The 18,934-nt window shown below is 39.5% G+C and overlaps 1 long non-coding RNA gene across 1 annotated transcript; it reads left to right on the top strand.

The window, feature by feature from the left end:
* The first annotated feature begins 1,596 nt into the window (after positions 1 to 1,596).
* Positions 1,597 to 5,839, top strand: LOC135612582 (uncharacterized). Its single transcript, XR_010487007.1, has 2 exons — positions 1,597 to 3,438; positions 5,454 to 5,839. It is a non-coding gene; the product is annotated as an uncharacterized LOC135612582 (long non-coding RNA).
* The last annotated feature ends 13,095 nt before the right edge of the window (positions 5,840 to 18,934 follow it).

Below are 18,934 nucleotides of genomic sequence, written 5' to 3'. Positions count from 1 at the left end.
AAAGGAGCAGCAAATTAAAGGAGAGCCAATAGAATTTGAAGTTCCAAACCTATTTCCTTTGCTTGCTGAATTTTCAAATATATTTGATGAGCCGCACAACCTACCTCTTACTCATCGGCATAATCATTGTATAATGATTTTTTCAGTCAAATCTCCAGCAAATACTCAGCCATATCGGTATTCACATCTCCAGAATAATGAAATAGAAAGGATTTTAAAAGAGATGCCTGAAACAGGAGTTATTCGGCCAAGTTGCAACCTCTACTTTTCACCGGTGCTACTTGTACACAAGAAGGACGGAACATGGTGAATATGCGTTGATTACCGAGCTCTCAATGGCATAACCATCAAGAACAAATTCCTTATTTCAATAGCAGATGAATTGCTAGATGAAAGGGAGCACAAATCTTCACAAAGCTGGACCTTCGATCCAAGTATTATCAAATACGAGTGTATGAAGAAGTCATACCGAAAACCGCCGTTCGAACACACAACGGCCACTACGAATTTTTACTTTCTTCAACAAAAGGTGAAATATCTTGGGCATATCATATCAGAGGAAGGTGTGATGGTGGACCCTTTCAAAATTTAAGTAATGCAAAACTGGCCTACCCCGAGGAACATAAAATTGCTACATGGCTTTTTGGGTTTAATAGGCTACTACCGTAAGTTCGTGAAAAACTATGGAAAGATCAGTGCACCACTTACTTCCTTACTAGAAAAAGTTATCTTCCAATGGTCGGACAGAGCCGACACTGCCCTCGACAAACTTAAGGTAGCCATAACAACGACGCCGGTGCTAGCACTACCAGATTTCAACCGACCCTTCGTCATTAAGGCCGATGCATCTGGAAACAGAATGGGAGACGTTCTCATGCAAGATGGTCGACCACTCACACACATTAGCAAGACATTGTCTCCCCCCTATCAAAACATGTTAACATATGATAAGGAGATGCTCGCCATTGTGCACGTAGCAACGAGGTGGAGATCGTACTTGATTAGGCGATACTTTCAAATCAAGACCGACCATAAAAGCCTAAAATATCTCTTGGAGCAGAAGATATCTTCCCCCGAGTAGCAAAAATGGGTAACAAAACTTCTTGGATTTGATTATGAAATAACTTACAAAAGGTGGAAAGAGATTGTTGTTGCAGATGCGCTTTCGCAGCTACTTGAGCAAGCTGAATTTTCGGTCGTTTTACTTCCAACCAGCGACTTCCTTGAGGATACTAAGATGGAATGGCAGGAAGATTCGGAACCCAGTAAGATACAAAAGAAATTAGAGGAAGCACCAAGCTCCGTGGCTCATTACAATCGGGACTCAAAAGAATTATGCTATAAGGGACGCATTGTGCTTGTGACAAATTCTATTTGCATCTTCAAGAGCAGATTTTGGACAAAGTTATTCCATATGTAGGGTACTAAATTGAAAAGGAGTACGACATATCACCCACAAACCAACAGCCAGACGGAAGTTTTAAATAGGTGCTTGGAGACAGCCCAAAGCTACCCACCAAATATGACTACCCAAAGAGAACTCCAGACCCAGCCAAGTGCCATTATTGATCGACGGATCGTGACTCGATGACGACGACCCACTAATGAAGTGCTAATACAGTGGGCGAATGTAATATCCCCCACTTTTAAAAATGTATTAATAAGGATTTATATGTAAATTGGGGGACCTATATGTAAATATAGAAATTACAAGGACTAAACTGCTAAGTTGCAAAAAGAAAAAAAAACGAAAAGGAAAAACCGAAAATTCGGTATTATCCCACCGCCTCCCACGCACTCTGTTTCTAAACAGAGAGAGCGGTGGGGCGTGAGGAGAAGGAGAGTGGTTGAAGAAAAGAAGAAGAAGAGGGAAAAGAAGAGAGGAGGAAGAAGAGAGGAAGAAGAGAAGAAGATGAAGAAGAAGAAGAAGAGGAGGTGGCTGCAGCGAGGGCTGCAGCGAGAAGCTGTGGGGCGTGGGGAGAAGAAGAGAGGAAGAAGAAGCAGAAGAAGAAGAAGAAGAAGAAGAAGAGAGGATGATAGCTGCGGCAAGGCTGCAGCGAGGAGGTGTGTGGGGTTGGGGAGGAAAAGGGAAGATGAGAAGAAAAGAAGGAGAAGAAGAGGGAAAAGAGAGGGAAGAGGGAGAGGAGCGAGAGGTGGCAGCAGCTAGGGCTGCAGCACCTCTGTTTCCTGCAGGTGGAAACAGAGGAGAGGTGGGGCGTTCGAAGAGGAGAAGAAGAAGAAGAGGAAGAGAAGAGGAAGAGGAAGCAGGAGAAGAGGTTGCGATACCTCTGTTTCCTGCAGAGGAAACAGAGGAGAGGGTGTGTGTGACGTCGGGGAGAAGAAGGGGAGGAAGGAGAAGAAGAGAAGAAGAAGAAAGGAAGGAGAGGAAGAAGAGAAGGGAAAGGAGGAGCTGCGGCTGCGGCGGTGGCAGCTGCAGCTGGAAGAGAAGGAGAGGAAGAGATGGTGAGGAAGAAGAGAAGAAGTAGAAGCGGGTGAAGAGGCGGCACCTCTGTTTCCTGCAGGAGGAAACAGAGGAAAGGAGGTGCTGTTCGTCGGGGAGAAGAAGGGGGCTGCAGCTACGGCGATGGCAGCTGCAGCTGGAAGAGAAGAAGAAGAGGAAGATGAGCAGGGGAGGAGGGAGAGGTTGCGGCCGTGGCTGCGGCCGCGACTGCAGCAGTTGCAGCGGGGAGAGAAGAAGAAGAAAGGAAGGAGAAGGAAGAGGAGAAGGGAAAGAAGTAGCTGCGGCTGCGGTTGTAGCAGCTGCAGCTGTGGCAGGGAAAGAGGAAGAGAAAAAGGAAAGGAAGAAGAAGAGAAAGGGAAGGAGAGGAAGAAGAGAGGAAGAGGAGAAGGGGCTGCGGCTGCGGCGATGGCAGCTGCAGCTGTGGCTGGGAAAGAAGAGAAGGAAAGGAAGAAGAAGAGAAAGGGAAGGAGAGGAAGAAGAGAGGAAGAGGAGAAGGGGTGGCAGCTGCGGCAGTGGCAGCTGCAGCTGGAAGAGGAGGAGGAAATAGAGCAGGGGAGGAAGAAGAGGCTGCGAGTGTGGTGGCTGCGGCCGTGGCTGCGACTCCGGCTGCGGCTGCGACGTTGGCTGCGGTAGGTGGCTGCAGTAGCTGCAGTAGCTGCTTTTGGGAAAGAGAAAGAGTAGGAACGAGAGAAGGGAAGAAGGAAATAGTGCAGTGGAAGGGGGCTGCGGTTGTGACCGCAGTTGCGATTGTGGCAGCGGCAGCGGCGGCGGCTGTGGCAGCTGCGTTTGGGAAAGAAAAAGAAGGAATGAGAGTAAGAGAGAGCAGGTGACTGTGCCTCGATGTTCGACACGTGGTGTAGTTGCGAAGAAAGGAAGAAAACGGGAGCACAAAACGAAACAGAGAGAGGACACGGAGGAAAAGTAGAAGGATTTGGGCTGGCACCTTCTTTGGATCTTCGGATCGAAATCTTTGAAAGGCAAGTTTCCCACTTGTTTCGATCCCTTCTATTGCAAGTTCCCTAATCGTTTCTCCTATAATTGCTCTGATATGTCTTATTGCAAGTATCCTGATCTTCCTCACTGCCATTTTTATCTCTACATTTGCTTTGAATATGAGGAACTTTGAATTGTTCTAGCCTTGCATTTGTTATATCTCCTGTTTAAACGTAACGATTCGAATCTGTGCAACTTTTGAGATTCTGACCTTTTGATACCGAGCTACCTATAAGTCTTTGTTGGAAACTCTGATTTGTTCAAAACTGATTTCATTGGAAACTAGACTCGTAGACCTTTCTTTGATATATGGATTGAAAGATTTGGAATCCAAACACCTGCCCAGTTATCTGTTGAATCTGACATTATGAATTCTGCCAACAGAGATTTTGTTCTACGACACTTGCTTACCAAATTATTTGTAACTCTCTCTGTTGGACAGTTCAATTCCTATGAAGCCTGTCTTATCTGAAAGTATTATCCAATGATTATTTCTGAGTAAATTGGAGCACGATTGATAGTTTGCATCATTTGTTCAATGTGCCTCTTGTATTCTGCCAGAAATCGAGCTTTGGTTGATTTCTCATATTTTGGTTTCATTCCTTTGGAAGTTGATATCCTTTAGCTTTCTTATTCTATTGAGCTTTATATTACTGCTTTGAGTTCTTGTATACTCTTGTCCTTAAAATTATTGCATTCTTGAAAACCATTGTGGAACGTTTATGCTATATCGTATTGACCCATATAGGCACATGTATATTCCATTGTTCCGCATTTGCTCCCGATATGTGCCTATTCCAGTTCATTCATTTGACATTGAATTTATCTAACCTTCTTATTTGAATTGAGCTATATATGATTGTTTGGAATCCTTGAATGCTCTTGCTTTCATTTCGTTTCCAAATCTGAATACATTTGTGAGAGATTTGTTCCTTGCATCATATTTGACTCGTAAAGGCACATGTACGTTTGTTGTTCCGCGTGTGCTTCCGATATATGCTATTTATTGTTCGTACTGCCCTTTTGTACTCTGGTGTTTGTGGGATTGTCTGGACCTTTGCCAGAAATGGTAAAGGGTATGCGTTGATTTGCCCGCTTTGTGGGGTCCCGCTTTGTGGGATATTCTGGTATGCGCTTATTTGCCCGTTTTGTGGGGTCCCGCTTTGTGGGATATTCTGGTATGCGCTTATTTGCCCGCTTTGTGGGATATTGCTTAGAGCCTGCGATGCTCTGCCGGCCCCTTTGACTTCACCTAGACGTGGGTGGATGGAGCTCCCAGACATGGGAGACTTTTGTCAGGTGGTCATTCAGAAATGGATGAATCACATTCTGACTGAGATCCCACTACACCTTCTGTATGTTTGATATGATATCCAGAGCTTTGGTTATGTGTTTCTGTACATGCTTTGGATAAGATTGATATGTTTGCAACGTCAAAGACGACGTTTGAGCTTCTGTACGATATTTGTTTTCGATATGCTCTGAAATGCTTCATTCACTGATGATATGCTTCGAAATGTTCCATATGCCGTTGATATGCTCCGGAACATTTCATATGCCATTGATATGCTCCAATTACTCTGTGCTCCATTTGCTATGAACAGATATGTTCTGAAATGTCCTATCTGCCATTGATATGTTCCAATTACTCTGTGCTCCATTTGCTATGAACAGATATGTTCTGAAATGTCCTATCTGCCATTGATATGTTCCAATTACTCTGTGCTCCATTTGCTATGAACTGATATGTTCTGAAATGTCCTATCTACCATTGATATGTTCCAATTACTCTATGCCCCATTCGTTATGGATCAAATATGTTTTGAATGACATGATACGTATGATTTGGTATTTATTGAGATGGTATCCTTGAGAATTCTTGTATTCTGCCTTGCATTATGATACCTTACTCGTTTGAAACCGTTCCTTTTGTTCTGAATATGCTTTGTCACTTGCTGAGCCGTTTTTGGCTCACTCCGTTGTTATATAAATCTTTCAGGTCAGCTTGTCACTCTTCGAGATGTTTGATTTGGGCTGAGGCAGTGGATAGCTATTCAGAATAATGGGCAAGTCTGGTTGGTTATTACGATATTGTTGTATAAGTATGTCTTGTATATAATGAAATGTTGTCGATGAACCGAAATAGATATATTGTGTCCAAGTGTTAGGAGATCTCTCTTATTTGGAATTTCAGAATGTTAAGTCTAATTTATGGTGATATGAACTTGTGGTGAATAGTTGGAGTTCTGATTGTATAATTTATTTAGCTTGTGGATTTATAAATGTTGTTCATGTTTGTCAAGTTGGCTTGGGTTGCCATAAATGTGAATTATCGAGTGATGTGATATATGATTATAAACTGCACAGGTTTTATGGATGTGAATATGAATAGAATGTTTTCAGTGTCCTCAAACGTTAGTTTGGATCCTGGATTGGTCTGTGACGAAAATTTTAAAAATCATGGATATTTTGAGGGGCGTGACAGCGAACCTACCAATAGAAGATGCCACCTGGGAAAACTATGACGACTTGAAGATCAAATTTCCAGAATTCATGAATCATTAGCCTCGAGGACACGGCTGATTTGAAGAGGGCGGATTTGTTAGGACTCTAGCTTGGAGAGTCCTAATTGAGAGGGACATTCATGTAAAACTATTAGGACTCTAGCCAGGAGAGTCCTAATTGAGAGGGACATTCTGTTAGGACTCTAGCTAGGAGAGTCCTAATTGAGAGGGGCATTCATATAGGAGGTTTTTTCTTAGAGAAGAATTAGGAGTTGTAAGGGAATAAATGTCTTGAGTAGGAGTCCTATTAGGAGTTGGTTAGAAGTAAGAGTCTTAAGTAGGAGTCCTATTAGGAGTTAGGGTTTAGAAGCCCTATCAATAGCCATGTATTCCTTCTCTTTTCATAAGCAATAGATGAATCTTTTCTGCAGCCGTTGAGCAGCAACTTGGAGGGAGGAACCCCTATAGAGTTCCAAGGAGGCCGATCCCCTAAAGAGATCAACCCCAAGTTTAGAATATGCAAGGGTTTTAATAGAACCCCCCGAGTGGCATAGTACTGGATGGGGCTTTCGTATAGCAGGGAAGGTGCTGCCCGTCGCTTCACTCGCTCGTGCAGCCAAAAATGGCTATTTTTGGCCCATTTTTTGGCTGTTTTAGCCTATTTCTGGGTCGTTTATGCTTTGCTTGCAATTTTCTTCTTCCTTGTGTGGCCAAAAATGCCTTGCTCTATACTTCTTCATGCACGTCGATGTCTTGTCGTCGATTTCCTTGTTTGATCGGCCACTTGAGTCTTTGTTACTCGTGGTTGGCGATAGGCTGTCCGATGGGGTGACTAAGTCAGCATATGAGTGGTGATGGATTTATATGCCGCGGTGGGCTCCCTGCTATTGTGCAGTTGACCACCGACGCAGCAAGTCTCTTCAATGGCACTCTGTTTGAACAGATATATGTGTGTTGTCTGTACAATCTACCTAGTTCCTTTGGAAATAGACATTGTTTACCTCGCTTATCCACTTCTCATATCCTATACGAATGAGGAGTGTCGATGTCCGTGCACCTTGTGTGTCCTCGAACGATGGCATGTCTTATGTTAGGATCAAAAGCACTAAGAGGGGGGGGTGAATTAGTGCAGCGAAAAACTTTCGACGATTAAAATTGCGTTCGTACGATGAAATCGTTTTCGACGTAAAACTATTTTCAAAAACTTAACTTGAAAGCGAGTTCATAAAGGAGTGCAGCAAAAGTAATAAGGAAGTAAAGCACATATGGAGGTTTGCAGTAAGATAAGCAGCAAGAAGAAATGAAAACCAGAGAGCACCGCAATTTTAGAGTGGTTCAGTGTTAGGACTCTAGCTTGGAGAGTCCTAATTGAGAGGGACATTCATATAAAACTGTTAGGACTCTAGCTAGGAGAGTCATAATTGAGAGGGACATTCTGTTAGGACTCTAGCTAGGAGAGTCCTAATTGAGAAGGACATTCATGTAGGAGGTGTTTTCTTAGAGAAGAATTAGGAGTTGTAAGGGAATATGAGTATTGACTAGGAGTCCTATTAGGAGTTGGTTAGAAGTAAGAGTCTTAAGTAGGAGTCATATTAGGAGTTGGTTAGAAGTAAGAGTCTTAAGTAGGAGTCCTATTAGGAGTAAGGGTTTAGAAGCCCTATAAATAGCCATGTATTCCTTCTCTTTTCACAAGCAATAAATGAATCTTTTCTGCAGCCTTTGAGCAGCAACTATAACACCCCTCATTTCCAAATTTTCGTTTAAATTTCTGGTGATAATGTAAGCATTTATTTTAAATTGACAAAAGAAATAGAGTATGAATCAGAGGTAACTTATTTTTAAGATTTGGGAGATCTGTTCAAAAAAAAAAAAAAAGAAAGAATCTGAGGACCTATATGTAATCTGATCTTATTCAACAAATTAAGGAAGGACAATTACGAGATCCATATTTAATCTACTTGAGGAATGAAGTAGAAAAGTAATTGAAGCCACAATTTCAAGTTTCAAAGGATGGCTTATTGAGATTTGGGGAGAGAGCATGTGTACCAAATGAACCGGATATCAAGAATCAAATCCTAAAGGAAAGTCATACTTCAAAGTACACCCTACACCCTGCGAGCACTAAGATGTATAGAGATCTTCAAAGTCATTATTGGTAGCAAGGCATGAAGAAGGAAATTGCGATGTATGTTTCAAAATGTTTGACTTGTCAGCAAATCAAAGTAGAACACCAAAGACCTGGAGGGTTGTTGCAACCTTTAGTTATTCCTGAATGGAAATGGGAATGTACTACTATGGATTTTGTTTCGGGACTACCCAGAACCTCGAGGAAGCATGATGCTATTTGGGTTATCATTGATAGGTTAACAAAATCTGCGCATTTCCTACCGATTAATATGACTTATTCGCTTGATAAACTTGCAGATTTATATGTCAATGAAATAGTAAGACTTCATGGTATTCCAAAGGAGATCATCTCTGATAGAGACTCCAGATTTCTCTCTAGATTCTAGAGAAGATTGCAGGAGTCGATGGGCACTAAAGTTAAGTTTAGTACTGCATATCATCCTCAGACTGATGGTTAGTCAGAAAGAATAATTCAAACACTTGAGGATTTGCTTAGAGCCTATGTTATGGATTGGAAAGGTGAATGGGATAAGGATATTTCACCTGTTGAGTTCACGTATAATAATAGTTATCATTCAAGTATTCAGATGGCTCCTTATGAAGCTTTATATGGGCGAAAGTGCATAACACCTATATGTTGGGAGGAAGTTGGTGACAGAAAGCTGTTAGCACCGGACAAGGTACAAGAAACTACCGAGAAAATTCAAGTTATAAGGAAAAGGTTAAAAACCGCTTAGAGTCGTCAAAAGAGTTATGCCGACAATAGAAGACGAGATATTGAGTTTGAAATCGAAGATTTTGTATTCTTAAAAGTCTCCCCTTCCAAAGGCATTATAAGGTTTGGGAAGAAAGGAAAATTAAGCCCAAGATTTATTGGACCTTTTGAGGTTCTTGAGAGGGTTGGTTCTGTCGCTTACAAGATTACCTTACCACCAGCATTGTGCCATGTCCATGATATATTTCATGTCTCGATGATTAGAAAGCATATATATGACCCTTCTCACATCATTAAGTATGAGCTGGTGGAGATCGATAAAGATTTATCTTATGTGGAAGAGTCTATTCAGATTGTTGATAAGAAAGAAAAAGTCCTAAGGAATGGGTCATCCCACTAGTTCAAGTAATTTGGAGACATCATTCTGGAGAGGAGACAACTTGGGAGCTAGAGGAGGAAATGAAAAAGGTGTATCCCAGTCTTTTCATCGATAGAGGTACGATAAATTTAGAAGACTAAATTTTTCTTTTAAGGGGGGGAGAGTGTAACACCCCTCATTTCCGAATTTTCGTATAAATTTCTGGTGATAATGTACGCATTTATTTTAAATTGATAAATGAAATAGAGTATGAATCAGAGGTAACTTATTTTTAAGATTTGGGAGATCTGTTAAAAAAAAAAAAAAAAGAAAGAATCTGAGGACCTATATGTAAACCCTAAGGACCTAATCGTGAATATGATAAAAACAAGGACTAAACTGCAAAACGCACAAAATGACAAATTCCACTGTTTAAGCCTCTCTGCCTTCGTTCTTAAGGAAGCAGAGAAGGCAGCTCGTGGGTGATCAGGGAAAGAAAGAAAGAAGAAGAAGAAGAAGAAGAAGAAGAAAAAATTGGGGTTTTTAGGGTTCTTGCTTTAATCTTTTCACTTCGGGTCAAAATTCTCAAAGGCAAGTGTTCTAACCCCATCCTACAGAATTTTTAGTCTCTGTTTTTATGTTGATTCAAAATAAATTGAAGGATTTCTATTTAGAAACTGATATGTCTCTCTTTGGACATAGAACCATGGATTCTGAAGTTTTTTCAGTAAACTGACCCCTATACACTGTTTCAGCTATAAGTTTTAGTACAAAATGTGAATTCGGGCAGGAACTATTTTGTTTGAAATTAGACTCTTATATCTTCCTTTTGACACTGATTTTGTAGATTTTGTACACTGAATACTTACCCATACATCTGTTTCAAATGTGCCTATAGACGTTGTAAAACAGGGTTCAAGATTTCTGACCTGTCGATACTAAAATGCCTATAACTCCCTGTTGAAAATTCTGATTTGTACCAAACTGATTTTATTTGAAACTAAACTTGAAAATATTTCTTTTGACATATAGTTTGAAAATTTTGGAATTCAATTGCCTTCCCTATTATCTGTTGAATCCGACCCTATAAATTCTGCAAAACAGTGATTGTGTTTTTGACCTTGGGTTACCAAATCAAAGGTAACTCCGTGTTGGGAACCCTGTTTCGTATGAAATTTGTTCCATCAGAATATAGATTGATATGTGGTTCGACCATAGCTTTCTGATGGGTATTGGAGCATAATTGATATTCAGAAATATTTGTTTGATGTGCCACTGGAATTCTGTCCGAAATCGAGCTTTGGTCGATTTCGCGTATTCTGTTCCATTCCTTTGGATATTTGAATTCGTCTAACCTTCTTATTGGAATCGTGCTAAATATGATTGCTTGGAATCCCTGTACACTCTTGTTTTCATTTCATTCCAAATCTGAATACATTTGTGAGAGATTTGTTCTTTGTTTCGTATTGTCTCGAAAAGGCACATGCACGTTTCGTTGTTCCGCGTGTGCTTCCGATATATGCTACTTATTGTTAAAACTGCCCTCTTGTACTCTGGTGTGTGGGATTGTCTGGACCTTTGCCAGAAATGGTAAAGGGTATGTGCTTATTGCCCGCTCTGTGGGGTCCCGCTCTGTGGGATATTCTGGACCTTTGCCAGAAATGGTAAAGGGTATGTGCTTAGGGCCTGCGATGCTCTGCCGGCCCCCTCTGACTTCACCTAGACGTTGGTGGATGGAGCTCCCTGACGTGGGAGACTTTTGTCAGGTGGTCATTCAGAAATGGATGAATCACATTCTGACTGAGATCCCACTACACCTTCTATATGTTTGATATGACATCCAGAGTTTTGGTGAGTTGTTTCTGTTCATGCTCTGGATAAGAATGATATGATTGCGACGTCAAGGACGACGTTTGAGCTTCTGTACGATATTTGTATTTGATATGCTCTGAAATGCTACATTCACTGATGATTTTGCTTCGAAATGTCCCATATGCCGTTGATATGCTTCGGAACATTTTATATGCCATTGATAAGCTCCGATATGTTTCCTTTGTTACTGATATGCTCCAATTACTCTGTCCCATCTGTCAGGAACCAAATATGTAAGATTGAAAGGACAATTGTGTTTTTGCTCCTAATGATATTATGTCTACGAAATCGTATATTCTGCCTTGTATTTTGAAACTGTATCTCTTTGGAAATTATACTATTTTGATATGGATATGTTAGTCACTTGCTGAGCTCTTTATGCTCACCCCGTTTGTTGATAAATTTTTCAGGATAGCGTATTGCTTGCTTAAATGTTAAGATTGGGCTGAGGCGGTGGAAAGTTTAGAAGATTTTGGGCAGATCTTTGTTAGCATATGTGTATTTGTTGTATAAGATACTCTGCATCTTATGAAATGTGACGATGAATCTAAACCTGTGGATTTTGTGTAAGATAAAGGATCCCTCATGTATAGGATTTTGGAATGTTAAGTTAAATTCATGTAATGATATGATCTTATGGTAATCGTTGGTTTGGTGACTACATAGACTTCCACACTTGTGAATTTATGTTGTGGTTATTATTTTGATGAGTTGGGTTTAGATTGTATGAATTATCGAGTGATGTGTGGTATGTTTATGAATTGCACAGGGTTATGAATTTGTAGTCTATAGAGGTGAAATTTTAATCTGAATGTTTTCTTAGTGACCTCAAATGTGTGTTTGGATCCTGGGTTAGTTATGATGAAAATTTTAAATATTGTCGATATTTTGAGTGGCGTGACAGAGGTGGTATCAGGGCATGATTTGAGAATCACTAAGAATATTATATATTTTTTAGGTTTATTGACTATTATTTAGAGATTGATCAAAGAAAATGTTCTTTTGATGTTTTAGGAAGCAAGGATGACGAGATCATCTGGTTCTCCTGTTGCATCTACTGCTGATAAATTGAGTGGTATCATGCGGACTTTGGAGACTATGGCACAAGTGATGCAACAACAACAACAACCTATCCTACAAGAAAGAAATGATGGAACAGGAACATCAAACCAGACAGGGTTGGGAATTGAAAAGTTTAAGAAGCTTAGTCCTCCCAGTTTTAGTGTTGAGTCTGATCCATTGATGGCAGAACGATGGATGATGCAGATAGAGAAAATATTTGATGCCTTAAATTACCCTGATGATCGAAGGGTTTTTCTTGCCACCTTTATGCTGGAAGGAGAAGCTGAACACTGGTGGAGAATGATTAAGAGGATGTCTGAAATCAAACATGAGCCAATGACATGGAAGTTATTCCAAGAAAAGTTTAATGATAAATATTTTCCAGATTGTTTGAGAGAGCAAAAAGAATTGGAGTTCTTGAATCTTATCCAGGGAAGTATGACGGTTACAAAGTATGAATCTAAATTCACTGAGCTCTTCAGGTTTGCCACACATATGACTGATGATGAATCTAGAAAAGCAAGAAGGTTTGAAAGGGGATTACGACCAGCAATAAGAAGCCGAATGTCAGCTTTAAAATTACAAACATATGCAGATACGGTAGAAAGAGCTTTGAAAATTGAACGAGACGTGGAGGGAAATTCAAGAATTCATTGGCAAGAACAAAAAGGACAAATTTACTAGCAAAAGCAGGAGAGAAAATGAATATGAAGCTAGTAACAAGAGGTTTAAGACATCTGGATTTGAGAAAAGGAAACCATTGTGGAGGACTCAGTTATGTGCAAAATGTGGATGAAATCATGAAACAAGTCAGTGTTTTCGGGTGACTAGAGCATGTTTTGGTTGTGGAAAGCTAGATCATCAATTAAGAGATTACCCATTGAAAAGGAAGAAAGAGCCACTGTCTCCTAGACCCTCAGCCCATGCTAGAGTGTACGCTATCACTGAACAAGATTCTAAAGCTTCTAAATCAGTGGTGGAAGGTATTCTTCATGTTTCTAAAAGAAATGCAAATGTTTTGTTTGATCCCGGCTCCAACTTATCGTTTGTTTCACAATACTTTGCTTGTCACTTGGATATTCTACCTAAACCCCTGGATTATATGTTATATGTAACAACTGCTGTTGGAGATTCATTGGCAACAAACTTGGTTTACCCATCTTGTTTGATCTCTATTGGAGACCACGAACTCCTTGCTGATTTGATTCTCCTAGAGATCCAAGGCTTTGATATTATAGTTGGCATGGATTGGTTATCTTCTCATCACGCTAGTATTGATTGTTACAAAAAAATAATTACTTTCTGCATACCAGATCAACCTATATTTCTCTTTGAGGGCATTAAGCATGATTTGCCTCCTTGCTTGATATCAGCACTTCAAGCTTATCGTCTTATGCAGAAAGGTTGTTTTTGTTATATGGTGTGTGTAAAGGAGCATTCAAATCAGGAAACCCACCTAGATGAAATTTCAGTGGTCAAAGAATTCCCTGATGTATTCCTAGATGACTTGCCTGGTTGACCTCTAGATACAGAGGGTGAATTTGCTATTAATCTGGTCCCCAGTACAACCCCAATATCGAAGCCTCCCTACAGAATGGCACCACTCGAGCTAGAGGAATTAAAGAAGCAAATACAATAATTATTAGATAAGGGTTTCATACGACCCAGTGTATCCCCATGGGGTGCTCCGGTACTATTAGTGAAGAAGAAGGATGGAACATTGAGGCTTTGTATTGATTATAGACAACTGAATCAGGTGACCATCAAAAACAAGTATCCCATACCTAGAATTGATGATTTGTTTGATCAACTGCAGGGTGCACAAGTATTCTCTAAGATTGACCCGAGGTTAGGTTCCTATCAGTTGAAGATCAAGGAGGAGGATATTTCAAAAACAGCTTTCAAAACTCGATATGGTCATTATGAATTCTTGGTGATGCATTTTGGTTTGACAAATGCCCCTGTAGCTTTTATAGAACTAATTAATAGGATATTTCAACCGCTCTTGGATATCTGTGTAATTGTATTTATTGATGATATATTGGTGTATTCAAAGAGTAATCAGGAGCATGAGGAACACTTGAGAGATGTGTTGTCCATACTAAGAGAAAAGAAGTTGTATGCGAAGTTCAGCAAATGTGAATTTTGGTTGAATGAAGTTACTTTCTTAGGCCATGTGATTTCAGGGAAGGGTATATCTATTGATCCAAGGAAAATAGAAGCTGTAGTTGAATGGGAAGTACCAACAAATGTAACAGAAGTTAGAAGCTTTTTGGGCATGGCAGGTTATTACAGGAGATTTGTGGAGGGATTTTCTCGAATCGCTCAACCTCTCACCAACCTCACTAAAAAGAATATGAAATTTGTATGGGGTGATGATTGTGAGCAAAGTTTTCAAGAGTTAAAAAGAAGATTGACTAGTGCCCCTATTCTCACTATTCCAAGTGGTAGTGAGGGATTTGTAGTTTATACTGATGCTTCAAGAAAAGGCCTAGGATGTGTTTTGATGCAGGAAGGGAGAGTAATTGCTTATGCTTCTAGGCAACTTAAAGGTTATGAATTGAATTATCCAACTCATGATTTGGAATTAGCAGCAATTATTTTTGCTCTAAAGATTTGGAGACATTATTTGTATGGTCGACAGTTTGAAATCTTCACTGATCACAAGAGTTTAAATTATATTTTCACTCAGAAAGAGTTAAACATGAGGCAGCGAAGATGGATAGAACTTCTGAAGGATTATGATTGTGCCATCCGTTCTCACCCGAGCAAAGCCAATGTTGTAGCTGATGCACTTAGTAGGAAATATACAAGTTTTATGGCTAGTCTAGTCGTGAAGCAATGGAAGTTATTAGAAGAAAATTTTGATTTGAAAGCTTTGAGGAAAGAGCAAGACTCGACGATATTGATGGCCTCCATTCAAGTGCAATCTGATCTTATTCAACAAATTAAGGAAGGACAATTACGAGATCCATATTTAATCTACTTGAGGAATGAAGTAGAAAAGGAATTGAAGCCACAATTTCAAGTTTCAAAGGATGGCTTATTGAGATTTGGGGAGAGAGTATGTATACCAAATGAAACGGATATCAAGAATCAAATCCTAAAGGAAAGTCATACTTCAAAGTACACCCTACACCCTGGGAGCACTAAGATGTATAAAGATCTTCAAAGTCATTATTGGTGGGAAGGCATGAAGAAAGAAATTGCAATGTATGTTTCAAAATGTTTGACGTGTCAGCAAATCAAAGTAGAACACCAAAGACCTGGAGGGTTACTGCAACCTTTAGTTATTCCTGAATGGAAATGGGAATGTATTACTATGGACTTTGTTTCGGGACAACCTAGAACCTCGAGGAAGCATGATGCTATTTGGGTTATCATTGATAGGTTAACAAAATCTGCACATTTCCTACCGATTAATATGACGTATTCACTTGATAGACTTGCAGATTTATATGTTAATGAAATAGTAAGACTTCATGGTATTCCAAAGGAGATCATCTCTGATAGAGACTCCAGATTTCTCTCTAGATTCTGGAGAAGATTACAGGAATCTATGGGCACTAAAGTCAAGTTTAGTACTGCATATCATCCTCAGACTGACGGTCAGTCAGAAAGAACAATTCAAACACTTGAGGATTTACTCAGAGCCTATGTTATGGATTGGAAAGGTGAATGGGATAAAGATATTTCACTTGTTGAGTTCACTTATAATAATAGTTATCATTCAAGTATTCAGATGGCCCCTTATGAAGCTTTATATGGGCGGAAGTGCATAACACCTATATGTTGGGAGGAAGTTGGTGATAGAAAGCTGTTAGCACCGGAAAAAGTACAAGAAACTACCGAGAAAATTCAAGTTATAAGAAAAAGGCTAAAAACTGCTTAGAGTCGTCAAAAGAGTTATGCCGACAATAGAAGGCGAGATATTGAGTTTGAAATCGGAGATATTGTATTCTTAAAAGTCTCCCCTTCCAAAGGCATTATAAGGTTTAGGAAGAAAGGAAAATTAAGCCCAAGATTTATTGGACCTTTTGAGGTTCTTGAGAGGGTTGGTTCTGTCGCTTACAGGATTGCCTTGCCACCAGCATTGTGCCATGTCCATGATATATTTCATGTCTCGATGATTAGGAAGTATATATATGACCCTTCTCACATCATCAAGTATGAGCTGGTGGAGATTGATAAAGATTTATCTTATGTGGAAGAGCCTATTCAGATTGTTGATAAGAAAGAAAAAGTCCTAAGGAATCGGGTCATCCCGCTGGTTCAAGTAATTTGGAGACATCATTCTGGAGAGGAGACAACTTGAGAGCTAGAGGAGGAAATGAAGAAGGTGTACCCCCGTCTTTTCATCGATAGAGGTACGATAAATTTAGAGGACTAAAATTTTCTTTTAAGGGGGGGAGAGTGTAACACCCCTCATTACTGAATGTTCGTATAAATTTCTGGCGATAATGTGAGCTTCTATTTTAATTGACAGAAGAAACAGAGTATGGATTAGAGGTAACTTATTTTTAAGATTTGGGAGATCTGTTAAAAAAAAAAAAAGAAAGAATCTGAAGACCTATATGTAAACCCTAAGGACCTAATCGTGAATATGATAAAAACAAGGACTAAACTGCAAAACGTACAAAATGACAAATTCCACCGCTTAAGCCTCTCTACCTTCGTTCTTAAGGAAGTATAGAAGGCAGCTCGTGGGTGATCAGGGAAAGAAAGAAAGATGAAGAAGAAGAAGAAGAAGAAGAAGAAGAAGAAGAAGAAAAAAAAATTGGGTTTTTTAGGGTTCTTGCTTTAATCTTTTCACTTTGGGTCAAAATTCTCAAAGGCAAGTGTTCTAACCCCATCCTACAGAATTTTTAGTCTCTGTTTTTATGTTGATTCGAAATAAATTGAAGGATTTCTATTTAGAAACTGATATGTCTCTCTTTGGACATAGAACCATGGATTCTGAAGTTTTTTCGGTAAACTGACCCCTATACACTGTTTCAGCTATAAGTTTTAGTACAAAATGTGAATTCGGGCAGGAACTATTTTGTTTGAAATTAGACTCTTATATCTTCCTTTTGACACTGATTTTGTAGATTTTGGACACTGAGTACTTACCCAAACATCTATTTCAAATGAGCCTATAGACGCTGTAAAATAGGGTTCAAGATTTCTGACCTGTCGATACTAAAATACCTATAACTCCCTGTTGAAAATTCTGATTTATACCAAACTGATTTTATTTGAAACTAGACTTGAAAATATTTCTTGTGACATATAGTTTGAAAATTTTGGAATTCAATTGCCTACCCTATTATCTGTTGAATCCGACCCTATAAATTCTGCAAAACAGTGATTGTGTTTTTGACCTTGGGTTACCAAATCAAAGGTAACTCCGTGTTGGGAACCCTGTTTCATATGAAATTTGTTCCATCAGAATATAGATTGATATATGGTTCGACCATAGCTTTCTTATGGGTATTGGAGTATAATTGATATTCTGAAATATTTGTTTGATGTGCCACTGGAATTCTGTCCGAAATCGAGCTTTGGTCGATTTCGCGTATTCTGTTCCATTCCTTTGGATATTTGAATTCGTCTAACCTTCTTATTGGAATTTAGCTAAATATGATTGCTTGGAATCCCTGTACACTCTTGTTTTCATTTCATTCTAAATCTGAATACATTTGTGAGAGATTTGTTCTTTGTTTCGTATTGTCTCGAAAAGGCACATGCACGTTTCGTTGTTCCGCGTGTGCTTCCGATATATGCTACTTATTGTTAAAACTGCCCTCTTGTACTCTGGTGTGTGGGATTGTCTGGACCTTTGCCAGAAATGGTAAAGGGTATGCGCTTATTGCCCGCTCTGAGGGGTCCCGCTCTGTGGGATATTCTGGACCTTTGCCAGAAATGGTAAAGGGTATATGCTTAGAGCCTGCGATGCTCTGCCGGCCCCCTCTGACTTCACCTAGACATGGGTGGATGGAGCTCCCTGACGTGGGAGACTTTTGTCAGGTGGTCATTCAGAAATGGATGAATCACATTCTGACTGAGATCCCACTACACCTTCTATATGTTTGATATGACATCCAGAGTTTTGGTGAGTTGTTTCTGTTCATGCTCTGGATAAGAATGATATGATTGCGACGTCAAGGACGACGTTTGAGCTTCTGTACGATAATTGTTTTTGATATGCTCTGAAATGCTTCTTTCACTGATGATTTTGCTTCGAAATGTCCCATATGCCGTTGATATGCTTCGGAACATTTTATATGCCATTGATAAGCTCCGATATGTTTCCTTTGTTACTGATATGCTCCAATTACTCTATGCCCCATCTGTTAGGAACCAAATATGTAAGATTGAAAGGACAATTGTGTTTCTGCTCCTAATGATATTATGTCTACGAAATCGTATATTCTGCCTTGTATTTTAAAACTGTATCTCTTTGGAAATTATACTATTTTGATATGGATATGTTAGTCACTTGCTGAGCTCTTTATGCTCACCCCGTTTGTTGATAAATTTTTCAGTATAGCGTATTGCTTGCTTAAATGTTAAGATTGGGCTGAGGCGGTGGAAAGTTTAGATGATTTTGGGTAGATCTTTGTTAGCATATGTGTATTTGTTGTATAAGATACTCTGCATCTTATGAAATGTGACGATGAATCTAAACCTGTGGATTTTGTGTAAGATAAAGGATCCCTCATGTATAGGATTTTGGAATGTTAAGTTAAATTCATGTAATGATATGATCTTATGGTAATCGTTGGTTTGGTGACTGCATAGACTTCCCCACTTGTGAATTTATGTTGTGGTTATTATTTTGATGAGTTGGGTTCAGATTG

Source organism: Musa acuminata, chromosome BXJ2-5 (genome assembly GCF_036884655.1).
Source record: "Musa acuminata AAA Group cultivar baxijiao chromosome BXJ2-5, Cavendish_Baxijiao_AAA, whole genome shotgun sequence".
Classification (NCBI taxonomy): domain Eukaryota; kingdom Viridiplantae; phylum Streptophyta; class Magnoliopsida; order Zingiberales; family Musaceae; genus Musa; species Musa acuminata.
Note: the sequence above shows the minus strand (reverse complement) of the source record. Positions and strands in the feature narration are given on the sequence as shown.